Source organism: Myxine glutinosa, chromosome 3, assembly GCF_964187855.1.
Source record: "Myxine glutinosa chromosome 3, kmMyxGlut1.1, whole genome shotgun sequence".
NCBI lineage: Eukaryota > Metazoa > Chordata > Myxini > Myxiniformes > Myxinidae > Myxine > Myxine glutinosa.
This window is the reverse complement of record NC_136263.1, coordinates 60,727,686-60,739,906: the sequence shown is the minus strand read 5'-3', so window position 1 is coordinate 60,739,906 and position 12,221 is coordinate 60,727,686.

The window sequence follows — 12,221 nt, the reverse complement described above, 5'->3', positions numbered from 1 at the left end:
ACGTGGCGAACAGACTCTGCCTCGGACGGCACATTTGAGAGCGTATTCATTTATTTCACGTTGGCAAACTATGTTGTCGTTAAACTATGTTTTAAAACTAATTAAAACTACTATCTATAATTCCACGGGTCCGATAAAAAACACCGTACTCGCAAGCCGTTCGCTTTGGACCAAACCATTTCATGTAAATAGAGGGGGGGTTGTCACCGTACTCGCAAGCCGTTCGCTTTGGACCAAACCATTTCATGTAAATAGAGGGGGGGGGATATAATTTTAGATATATATATAGTACGGGCATGCCCTAGTCTATCTATAATTCCAGTAATCTCTGTGTGTATGTATGTTTGTTTGTCTGTGACCGCTGTTTCTCGACAACCACGGGTCCGATATACTTTAAACTTGCCAGGTATATTGCTGGGGACCCGAGGATGTGCCTTTTCAAGGTTTCATATTAATCGGACAAGTAGTTACCGAGCTATGTCCAAAAAACGATTCAACCAATCAGAGAGCAGCGAGCTATCACGTGTGCCGAACGTGCCGAACAGACTCTGCCTCGGACGGCACATTTGAGAGCGTATTCATTTATTTCACGTTGGCAAACTATGTTGGCGTTAAACTATGTTTTAAAACTAATTAAAACTAATTTGCGATTCTTTCGCTTTCCTGCGCGTTTGTGCACGCTATGGCGATTTCTTTACCAAACTCCGCAAGCCGTTCGCTTTGGACCAAACCATTTCATGTAAATAGAGGGGGGGGATTGTCACCGTACTCGCAAGCCGTTCGCTTTGGACCAAACCATTTCATGTAAATAGAGGGGGGGGATTGTCACCGTACTCGCAAGCCGTTCGCTTTGGACCAAACCATTTCATGTAAATAGAGGGGGGGGGATTGTCACCGTACTCGCAAGCCGTCCGCTTTGGCTTTGCGAATGGACCAAACCATTTCATGTAAATAGAGGGGGGGGATATAATTTTAGATATATATATAGTACGGGCATGCCCTAGTATACATAAACGCAAGTTCTCTGTGTGTGTGTCCGCGTTTTATTCAGAGATGGCTGAACGGATCTTCATCAAACTTTCAGAGTTTCATCGGTGAGTGCCTGGGAGTGTTTTCGGCAAAAAAAAAATTTGAAAAAAAAAGTTCGTTTTTTTTTAGTTTAAATAAAATAAAATAAAATAAAATCGCTCGATAGTGCCAAAGCCTTTTTAAATGAATGACACATTCGCATTCAAGTACACATTCGCATGAATAAATACAAAACAATTATCAGACATTTGAATACAAATAAATCAAACAATTCCGGAAGTGTACGAATTTGGTAGTACGGCTTCTTCTTCTTCCTGATTGTCATCACACTTAACTCAGAAACGTGAGCCACATTCACTCAGAAACGTGAGCCACTCCCCTTCCTCTCCTGCCTCCCTCCTCCCCTGCCCTTCCCCCCCCTCCCTTCCTCTCCCCACCCTTCCCTCCTCCTTCCCCCTCCCCTTCCCTCCTCCCCTCTCCTCACCCTCCCCCTCCGTCTCCCCCCTTCCCTTCCCCTCCCCTCCCCCCCTCCCCTTTAAGATATAAATTCTCCGTAAAAGACCTCCACTTCTGACTGCACCCCTTCCTTCCCCCCCCCTCCCTTCCTCTCCCCACCCTTCCCTCCTCCTTCCCCCTCCCCTTCCCTCCTCCCCCCCTCTCCTCACCCTCCCCCTCCGTCTTCCCCCCCTCCCTTTCCCTCCCCCTCCCCCTGTCCTCCCCTTCCCCTCCCCCCCCCCATTCCCCTCTCCTCCCCTTCCTCTCCCCCCCCCCACCCCCCGTTCCCCTCTCCTCCCCTCCCCCTCCCTCCCCCGTTCCTCTCCCCTCCCCCACCCGGCAACGCCGGGTACTTCTGCTAGTTCATTATATTTTCCGGTTCACGATCAATGATCGATATGTATATATATATGTTGCTCGGCTTGGCTCCGCCCCTCTGGAAAGTGCGCGCTGTGTCGCGCGTTTGACGTTTGCAGACGAGGCTGAGGGCGCGCGGTGCGGCTTGAGGAGAACTCTAGAATAAACGAGATATTCATTTTTAAAATATTTTCGTTTAATTAACGCTATCTGCCAAACCACATGACCCATCGCAAATTCCAAAAGGACATTTTAGTCGATTGACATGCTGAACAGATCTGTGAAGTTTCCCCTCGACTGGATCAAAAATGAGGGAGGGGCTCGGTTTTAAAGGTTCATGCTTAAAAACGTCATAACTCTGAAACCATGTGATGCATGACGTCATGCTCGCTGACTTTTTTGTTCGTCATGGGTATGCGATTCTGCCTGTAATGTTTGGCCTCGATCTGTTCAGCCGTTGCAGTGAAAAAGGGTTTTTTGTGTTTCAAGAAAACCAATATGGCGGCCGAACCACGTGACCTGTGACGTCATAATTACCATTAAAATATTCTACAGACCGAGTCCCCCCTACGGTGAAAATTTGATCTCAATCGGTCCTATTATTGCAGAAAAATTGGTTTTTAAAGGAAATTACAACTTAAAATGGCACTGAGTTAAGGATCATCAGAATTATCAGAATTCCCAAAGTTGAAAGTGCCATAACTTTGTCAAAAATGATCGAAACGTCGTGAAGTTCGAACTCGATCTGTAACTTATCATGAGGAAACCATGTGCCAAGTTTGAAATCATTAGCATTAAGCGTTTAGAAAAAAAGTCCGGAAAACTGTTCTTTGCGTAATGGACTGACTGACGGACTGACGGACGGAGGGACGGCGTGCAAACCTATAGTCCCCTCAGGTGTACACCGGTTGGAGACTAATAAAAGAATATTACAAATCCAAAGTTTTAAAGAGCTGGTCTGAACACTCGACATGGCCGTTTTGGTGAAATATTCACAATTTGGGTGGAGATTTCTCACGGTGAGAATGATTTATTTCGCCTCGTTTTGGGGTTCCACCCATAACGACCCCATTTTCATCACCTTTAAAGATTTAAAAAAAAACCTAATTCGGACCCCTTGGGTATAAATAAGCCTTGTATGGTATAAATGGTACGCTGTATTTGTGGATACGAGTACACAAGGTACTAAAACAGTAATGGAGGACCGGACATATCAAGTATTTCGACATTTTTCTTTTCACTCGAGGTATTTCCCGCCACGGGTCGTAACTGCGGTAACCGAGTGACGTCAGTAACGTCGTCAGGCGTGCTCGCCCGATGTGAGTTCCAAGCTTCCAGGAGAAGCCCGAGGGGATGCGGTGCTTGGAACGAGAGTGAAGGGGGTTTGGGGGAAAGTTACTGAGGTGTGTGAGACTACGGGTGGGGGTTAAAAAGTGCGGGGCCCCAGCTCTCGGTGTCCAGGCACGGCGGCGAGACGAGGCGTATTCGGAAGTGAAAATTGTACAGAATGCACGATTTACCAACATGAAAGCAAAGGAAGTAAGGAAAAGCCAAGGGACTGAGAGACGACCTGAATAAGGTGAGCGGAGTGCGGTACTGGTTCAAAAGAGAAGGAAATAGCTGAGAGGGATCGTGCAAGAGGAGGAAGAAGAGTCCGTAATCCTAAAGTAAAAGGGTTTGCATTGCTATTGGAGTCTGAGGTGAAGAAGAAGCGAACATAGTAGTGAGGGAGATTGACGGGAGGGAGGTGAGTTATATGGGGGAGGAGCGAGATGAGATGAGAGAGAGAGAGGGGGTGATACAAGTGAGCAGAAGGAGTAAAGGAAGGTGAGAGGGAGGGGTGAGAGGGTGAGGAGACCGAGGCAAACGCAAAGCTGTGACGTGTTTTGTGACTGGTATTCGAGGGAGATACGTGTGGGTATGCCTGGGACCACTTTGTACTGCTCACCAGGACACCCTTCTTTATAGTCCGTGACCTTTACAAATTCCAACAGATCGAATATCGAGGAAGAGGAAAGCAAAAGAGAAGGAAGAGGAGCCCGCGCTGGATTCAGGTGTGTGTGTTTTGTGTTTGTGTGTGTGTGTGTGTGTTTTTGTTTGTGTGTGTTTTTGTTTGTGTGTGTGTTTTTTTGTTTGTGTGTGTGTGTTTTGTGTGTGTGTGTGTGTGTTTTTGTTTGTGTTTGTGTGTGTGTGTGCTTTTGTTTGTGTGTTTGTGTTTTTTGTGTGTGTGTTTTTTTGTGTGTTTTTTTGTTTGTTTGTGTGTGTGTGGTTTTGTTTGTGTGTGCGTGTGTGTGTGTGTGTGTGTGTGTGTGTTTGTGTATTTGTTTGGGTGTTTGTATGTGTGTGTGTGTGTGTGTGTGTGTGTGTGTGTGTGTGTGTGTGTGTGTGTGTGTGTGTGTGTGTGTGTGTGTGTGTGTGTGTAACTGTAAGTGTGCGTGTGTGTGTGTGTGATACAAATTTTCCCACTCCCACATTGTTCTCTTGAGTACAATGAGAGACAGCAAGAGACAAGTATAAAATAATTGTGGTTTTAAGATAATCAACAGTCGGGTTAATTAAAATAAGAGTGTTTTATACCGAAGCGCTAAGCTGGTTGGATTTACGCCTCACAGTCCGAACTCGCCCATCGGTGCTTCTGTAGTGCGTTGCTGCAAGAACCTCATCATTTGCTTCCTTTTATTTGTCCCTATTTTGTCCTTCAAATGTAAATTCATGTCTCATAGGCATCGTCAAGTCTTCCCAAAAAAGAGAAACGAGGGACGTGTCCTTTTGAGGTTCAGGGCAAATTCCCTCAGGATAATAAAGCACTCACTGCCCTGTGACGCACACACGTCCATTAATCCAGAGCGAAACGAAATCTCAAGTACACAGCTTGGACACTCCACAGAGCATTAACCACAAACCACCACCCAAAGGTGCGGTAGACCACCTCCCCAAAGGTGTCCGGTTTGCACAAGCCAAGGTGCCTTTGTCAAGACTCCCATCAACGATTCCATCTTGAACAGCATTGCTTCTTTGGACTGAAACAAATACCCTCATTGGAAAGACAGGACAAATGCAGAGGCAACCGACAATGAAATCCCAGCAGTCCTCGGTCTAAGCGTTGCACTAGGAGGCTTGCCATTGCTTTTCCGACTGGTTAGCATTTGAACCTGCGGTCACCAGACTTTGCAGTGGGTATCCCAGCGAGCTCCCTGCCGATGCACAACCCTCCTCAGAGTACAGGTGCTTCGAACAATAAATAAATGAGTTTGAGGGATGACCAAGAATGACTTGGTTACCAAGACAAGTCAAGTCAAAGAAGTAGCAAAAACACCTTTTTAGCCCGTTTTTTGAAAGTATGGCTTCAAGGTAGGCCTTACCTGATGGAAACACAAATCAATCAATCGTACAATATCGATGGGTTTGTTGCCCTTAATGCTCTTCGTATCCGAAGAAGACCGTTCATTTCGCATGAATGAACTGGAACGGCACTTGGTAGAGCGCATACCTCCACCAGGCTGAACAGTTTACGTTTTGTATCCCAATGATAGGCCGGATCTGCATCCAGACCTGAACCGAAATATAATCGGCTTGTTCTTGTCACCGACCCAACTCGTCCACCAAGTTTGACATAACAAGTCCACAACATTTTGATATATTGTGCTGCAGCATATATCGTTTTTGGCTCGATCTCTCAGTGGTGAAGAATCACTTTGGGGGAGTCGAGGATCCGGATCTTCACCAAAATCAAATGAATTCGTCCTTGTCACACACCCAACCAAGTTTCATCCGAATCCGTCCACAACATTTTGAGATATCCTCCTCAAAATAGACAAACAAACAAAAACAAACCACCTTCAGTGGCCGAGGTGACCATGCCAACCACGTGGTCAATTTGTTTATAGTGTGAAAGCTGCTGCCGAGACGGCAACTGCTCTCTAAAGATATCCCAGAGGGATGATACCCTGGTTTGCATGCATGGTTCTCAGTGTAATAACATCATGTCAAGGGACCTCCAAGAAGACCAGACCATTTGCTAACAGCATCACAGGCAGGAGTTATGGAATTTGTTCAGTGTGCCGGAGATAGCTTGGCCACTCTTTGCGAAAGACACCGTAGGATCGTTATCGTCCACTAACTAATGCTAGATAACATTAGAACATCAATACAGATTGCTGGAATACACACACATATATATATATATATATATATATATATATATATATATATATATATATATATATATATATATATATATGCTTGGGGTGGAAGAAGCATGATCGATGGGGAAAGACATGTGTGAAAGAGAGGAGGAAGATGGTTGAGAGGGAGGTGAGAAGAAAGGAGGAGGAGATATGTGAAAGCAGTCGGACAGGCACAGCAAGGTGCTTGGACGAGGTGGGAAGGTGTGTGGGTGAGAACATTGAAGTGGCAAGAGATTTGGAGGATGGAGCCAATATTGTTGAGCTTCCTGTTGCAGGCAACGTATGGTGTGCTTCCGTCACCAGTAAACTTGAGATTGTGAGGGTTGTTGCAGGAGGAGAGATGTTCTTTGTGTGGAGGTATGAGAATGGTGTAGTGTATGTAATGTATCGCACTGAGTATATGCTCAGTAGCATTGGCAGCAGGAAGATACAAGTGGCGGCATGATCAGGTGCTGGCGGTGGTCGTGCAGATGGTGCAACAAGAGGTGCTGAGATCGAGAGAGAGAAGAGTGGAGAAGGAGACCGATGGGGGAGAGGTGTTGTTTGTCAAAGAGGACCAAGTGAAAAGGGCCAGAGGTGGAAAGCAAGAGGGCTGTCAGATCCACGGAAATCTCCATGCATGGCTTGCGGATTTCCTTTCTGGTCGTAGTCAACGTGTGGCCCTGAATGGATTTCTCTCATCTCCCCTTCCTGTTCAGGCTGGAGTTCCTCAAGGCAGTGTTCTGGGCCCTGTGCTTTTTCTGGTCTTTATCGATTTAAGCCTGGTGTTGGCTTAGCGGTTAGGGTGCCGGCTTTGGATCCTAGGATCGTGGGTTCGAATCCCGGTCGATCGCTGAATTAACGCCAGGGGGGTTGACAGCCTGTCATCCTTCCAAAGTCGGCAAATTTGAGTACCAGCTTGCTGGGATGAATGATCACGGTGTGTACCCCGGTTAGAATAGGTACGCCGTATCCCTGCGCATCGTCAGAGCGTGACCAAGGGTTGGCGTCAGGAAGGGCATCCGGCCATAACAACATTGCCTCAAACAGGGAACCATGATTGTCATGGGGCCCGCAAGGCTAACCCCCGCTCTAGTGGGTAAAGTGGCCTTAAAAACGAGCATTCATTCATTATATATCAATGATCTCTCCGAATCTCTGGAAAATCCTCTCTATCTCTTTGCTGATGACTCCACTCTCTGCCGCTCCATTCCTCTTCCCTCAGATCGGCAGTCTGCAGCCTGCTCACTCTCTGAAGACCTGGACAAAATCACAGACTGGTCAATCAAGTGGAACATATCTTTCAATCCTGGCAAATCTCACACTCTTACTATGTCTCTCCAAAAAGATCGACTGGACAACCCTCCCATCTACTTTCTCAACAATCCTCTCCAAGAAGTTCTGTCGCTCAAGCTTTTGGGTCTCACTATCTGCCATGATCTTTCTTGGGAAAACCACATTTCCAAGCTGGCATCCAAAGCCAGTCGCCGACTGGGCATCCTCTGCCGTGCGAAGTCCTTCCTAGGCACACCTGAGCTCCTCACCATATACAAGGCTTTCATCCGCAGCTAAATGGAATACTGTTCTCCCCTATGGGCCGGTGCTCCTGCCTCGCACCTAGCTCGGCTTTCACGCTGTTGAAACCAAAGCTTTCAGAATCATTGGAATCTCCCGCGGTGAAGCTATCTCCGAGGGCCTTTCACTCACTCACCGCAGGCAGGTAGGTCGTCTTTCTGTCTTCTACCGACTCCTCTCTGGCCTTGCTCCCCCAGCTCTCTCTGTGCTTTGTCCCCCAAATATTCCTACAGGTCGCACAAGATCTGCCAGCAACCCTCTGATGGTTAAACTGCCGAAATCTCGGCTCTCTGCTCACCTTCACTCTTTCATTCCTCTTTTCTCCCGCCTCTGGAACAAACTCCCACACTCCCTTCAATCCCACTCCTCCCTCCAGGTCTTTAAAACAGCTGTTCACCACCATCTCTTATCTTCCCCCATCCAAAACCTTGATCTTTTCTACCCCCGCTAATTCACCCCAGATCCACCAAGTTTGAAATTCCAACTTATTTCCTGGAAGTCCTGGCAGTGTCCATATGTTTTATACCTCTCCCACCCCCCCCCCCCTTCCCATGCCTCCCCCCCCCCAAAGCCCTCTCCTTCCCACAGATCTCTCGATGTCCCTGCTCTCAAATGTTGTGTTTGTGTCCTTCCCCCTCTCTCCCCATCTTGTCTCCCGCTCCCCATGTTATATGTTTTATGTGTCGGTTTGTCTTTCTGTGTGATTAATGTTAGCTCTTTCACGAGCCTCGATCTTGTGTACAAAAAAAAAGAAAAAAGAAAAAAATATGCTTGTGATTGGCAGGTGGTGGCAGACCTAAAGCCACAATTGGTATTCCCAGAGGAGATCTGTGTGACAAGGTTGCGGCCTGACATTGTCATCTCGTCAGGTGCAACAAGACAGGTCATCTTAGGGGAATTGTCTGTACCTTGGGAAGAGAACATGGAGGAGGTGCACGAGAGGTAGAGAGGAAAGTACAGTGAGCTGGAGGCAGAGTGCCCGGAGAAGGGTTGGCGAGTTTCTTGTCGGCCATTTGAGGTGGGGTGTCGAGGGTATATTGGCAATTTCTTTTCTGCATTTCTTGTTCAGCTTGGAGTGTGTGGGACAGAAAGAAGGAGGATGTGTTACAAAGTGGCCCAGGTTGCCTTGAAAGGCTCACTTTGGATATGGAGGAAGTTTATGGAGGCACGTCGAACGGTGTAGGTTGAGGTTGTGGGTAGTGGTTCATTTCAGCCTAAAGGGGTAGTGACTGAGCACGGAAGAGAAATGGAGATGTGTGAATGGTGTGTTTGTGTGTGTGTGTGTGTGGGTGTGTGTGTGTGTTGCAAGTGTGGGTGTGTGTGTTGCAGGAGTGGGTATGGTTTTGCATGAATGTGTTTTTGTTTGAGTGGTGCATGTTGTAAGTGTGGTGGTCGGTTTTTTTGGGGGTTTTTTTTTGGTGTGTGAGTGAGTGGATGAGGGGCTGTGGATTCTGGGAGTGGAGGCGGTTTTGTTGTTGTAGTCTGTATTCTCACTGGCTGGGAGTGGGGGTATGTACGCATCCGGGTGTAGTTGCTGCATGTGGAGGCGTATGTGCCCCTTCTGGCCCACCTTAGCTGACCGTATCGAGGTTGAAGGGCTGAAACAGGATGATGCTGAGGACCTCGACTGAGGACCTGGTCAGTGAGGCACACTTGTGACCAGGTGTGTTTTGAAATTATATATATATATTGTTGCGGTTTTGAGAATCCACACTTGTAAATATGACATCATTAAAGGGTTAAAGGTTGCACCCCATATGGCCCATAGGTAGGCCACAAGCAACACGTAGGTCACCATAGGACTTCAGTTATTTCATTAGTATGTGTATAGATAAGGCCATGTTTCCAATAGTTGAATCTGCGTTGTGTCAATCAAATAAGAAGTAGGCCCCATTCCATTCATTTTGCCAGCCTCCCTCCAAGCGACGCCATTAAGCGCACCCTCCTGTCTGTGCCCCATGGCCCTCCCAATTTGGTACACTCCTCGGCCAGCAGCAGCAGCCTTAGCTGCCCGTAAGCTCGCTCAACGCCGCCATAAGCCATGAGGTGAGGCCCGGAAAAAGGGGCGGAGTGCCAGGAAGAAGGTGTGGCCACGTCACCCAGCCGTCAAAGGTGGAGCCGGTAAGCCCTCACCAGCCAACCAGGGCTGAAGTGACATCGCCGACAGGCGTGGCTTTGGGGCTCGCGGAGCGATCGCTGCTTGAGTTATAAAAGCGCGAACGCAAAGCCCTTTTACAGGACTTACTGGGAGAGAGTGCATTGAAAGGACTTATGAGAAGCTTTGGGTGTGAAAGGACTGGTTGGAAACGCGCTTTGTGAGAGGATTTATGAGAAGCATTGGTTGTGAAAGGACTCGTATGAGAAACGCGCATTGTTAGCGCCTATTCTGATTACATACGCAGCCGCCAGTGTAACCGCCAGAGCCCAGCCCTACCATTCGCCCTGCATTATAATTGTCCGCTCGCGCCAACGCCACGTGGAGCCTGCTTGCTGTTCTTCATCCATCTGCTCGGTACGAGTCAGGGACCGGACGAGGTGTACGCCATTGCCGGACCCTCAACCTGTTCCACCCTACCATCTACAATCCCCGTGTGAGTGTCTGAGACGGGCCCGTTTGTCTGGGGAATAGAGTAAGACTGTTTAAGGCTGCCCTGTGTGCTTCTTCTTCCTCTTCCTATCCTGTACATTTCTTTCGTTTCCTCTTCTCCTTCTTGTACATTGGTAATAAATCGCTTTGTTCTTCCTATTTTCTTGGTTTCCTCTCCATCCGATCGCATCAGTCTTTTCTCCAATTGGGTAAATGTGGCACGATCGGAACCGCCATAATCGGGTCTAGTCATAGTTAACGGCCCGAATCGCGGCTCGCTTCGCTCGGCGTGTCCACTAACGCCATGGTTCAGGCGGGAGTGATTTCCTTGCTTCATGGTCGGTGTTAGTAATTAGGTATTAGGACTAAGTCGACCAATAACCCTACCTAATACCGACCGGAAGGAACGTATAACTTCCAGGACTCGTGTCGGCCAGATAAAAGGACAAGGGGATTGACCCCCCCCCCCCCCCCCTTGATAAGGGGAGAGCCGACGTTCGAGATCCACAACAACATATATATATATATATATATATATATATATATATATATATATATATATATATGTAATCCTATATTATAAAACAGGAGTGTCTGTCCGTCCGTCCCCAAGCTTTTAACTTCAAAAAAACTTTTAAAAAGTTGCAAATGTTTTCGACCACAAATGCACATGATTACAGTTTCACAAAGAATGCTTACAAATAATTTTCAAAAAAAAACAACACCAGGTACCATTTCCAATTTATTGAAGGAATGCGCTTACAGTTTATTAAAAGTGCTTTACCGTACGGTGAAAGTAAAAAAAACACACCATCATGTGGTTTAAAATTTTTATTTTACAAACACAGGCAACTTTCAAATGATGATGATGATTGTGATGCTGAGGATGGTGATGAATTGAAATCCCAAGAATTCCTCGAACTTCAAGGGTGACCCAAATAATGGTGCAGCAAAATCATGCACCAAGGGAGAGCCAGGAGATCACTAAGGGAGGTCTAGGAGAAGGTGAGGACCCTGGTGAGAATGCTGCTGAGGACGCTGGTGAGAATGCTGGTGATCTTGAGGTGGAGGGAGCAAGGCTGAATAATTGGGTAATGGAGAGCTGCCTGACTCTCCTCATAGTGAGCTGCTCCACGATTGGGTCAGCATCTTCCAACTTGTCGACAAGCTCCTGTATGCGATGCAGCAACTCGCCCAGGAACTGGACTGTGAGTTTGGACCTCCGCACCTCTTCCTCATTATTGCCCGCCTCCGCCTCTCCTCCTCGGAAACCTTTGGAATGGTGTCCAACTCGTCCTCGATGAGTTTATGAAACGGTTCAACATAATAGTTTTCAGCACGAAGTCGCTTGTCTGCGTGTTGTCCTCGATCCATATTCATAGAGTCTTTTCCATCCTTTCCATGTGGATATTCCAGACATGGGTGACCACCTTCGTATTTGATACAGCGCTCGCTGAAGCTTTCTCATGAATGGCCTTCTCGTTCTTCCGTATGTAGCGAACGTTGGATTGGTTGACGCCATAATGCCTGCCCACAGAGGCCGCACTCTCTCCTCTCGAAAGCCGGTCGAGCAGCTCTAATTTCTGGCTCAGGCTCATCACTTTCTTCTGCTTCTTGGTAGTCGACACATCTGCGGCACTGGTCTTGCGTTTGGGAGCCATGACTGAACGATGAGCAGAACGAGTTAATACCACAGGTCGAAGCAACAGAACAAGAACAATGATAGAGATAGAGGACACAATCGGTATTTATATGTACGATTGTGAGCATTGTGGGTATCTGCGGGAGCCCATTGTTTGTTGGGGATGTTATCGGATTATGCCATATTGAGTGTATCTGCTAATTTCAATAACAGATTTAATGAATCATTTGCATTCTATAATTTGAGGGGTTGACATGTTTTAGTTGCTGATGGAACATCCCCCGAAGCCTTTTCATTGTGTGAGATCTCTGATGATGCTTTACCGTAAATTGCAAACTGTAATCGATTTAATGAAGCGTTTGCATTCTAT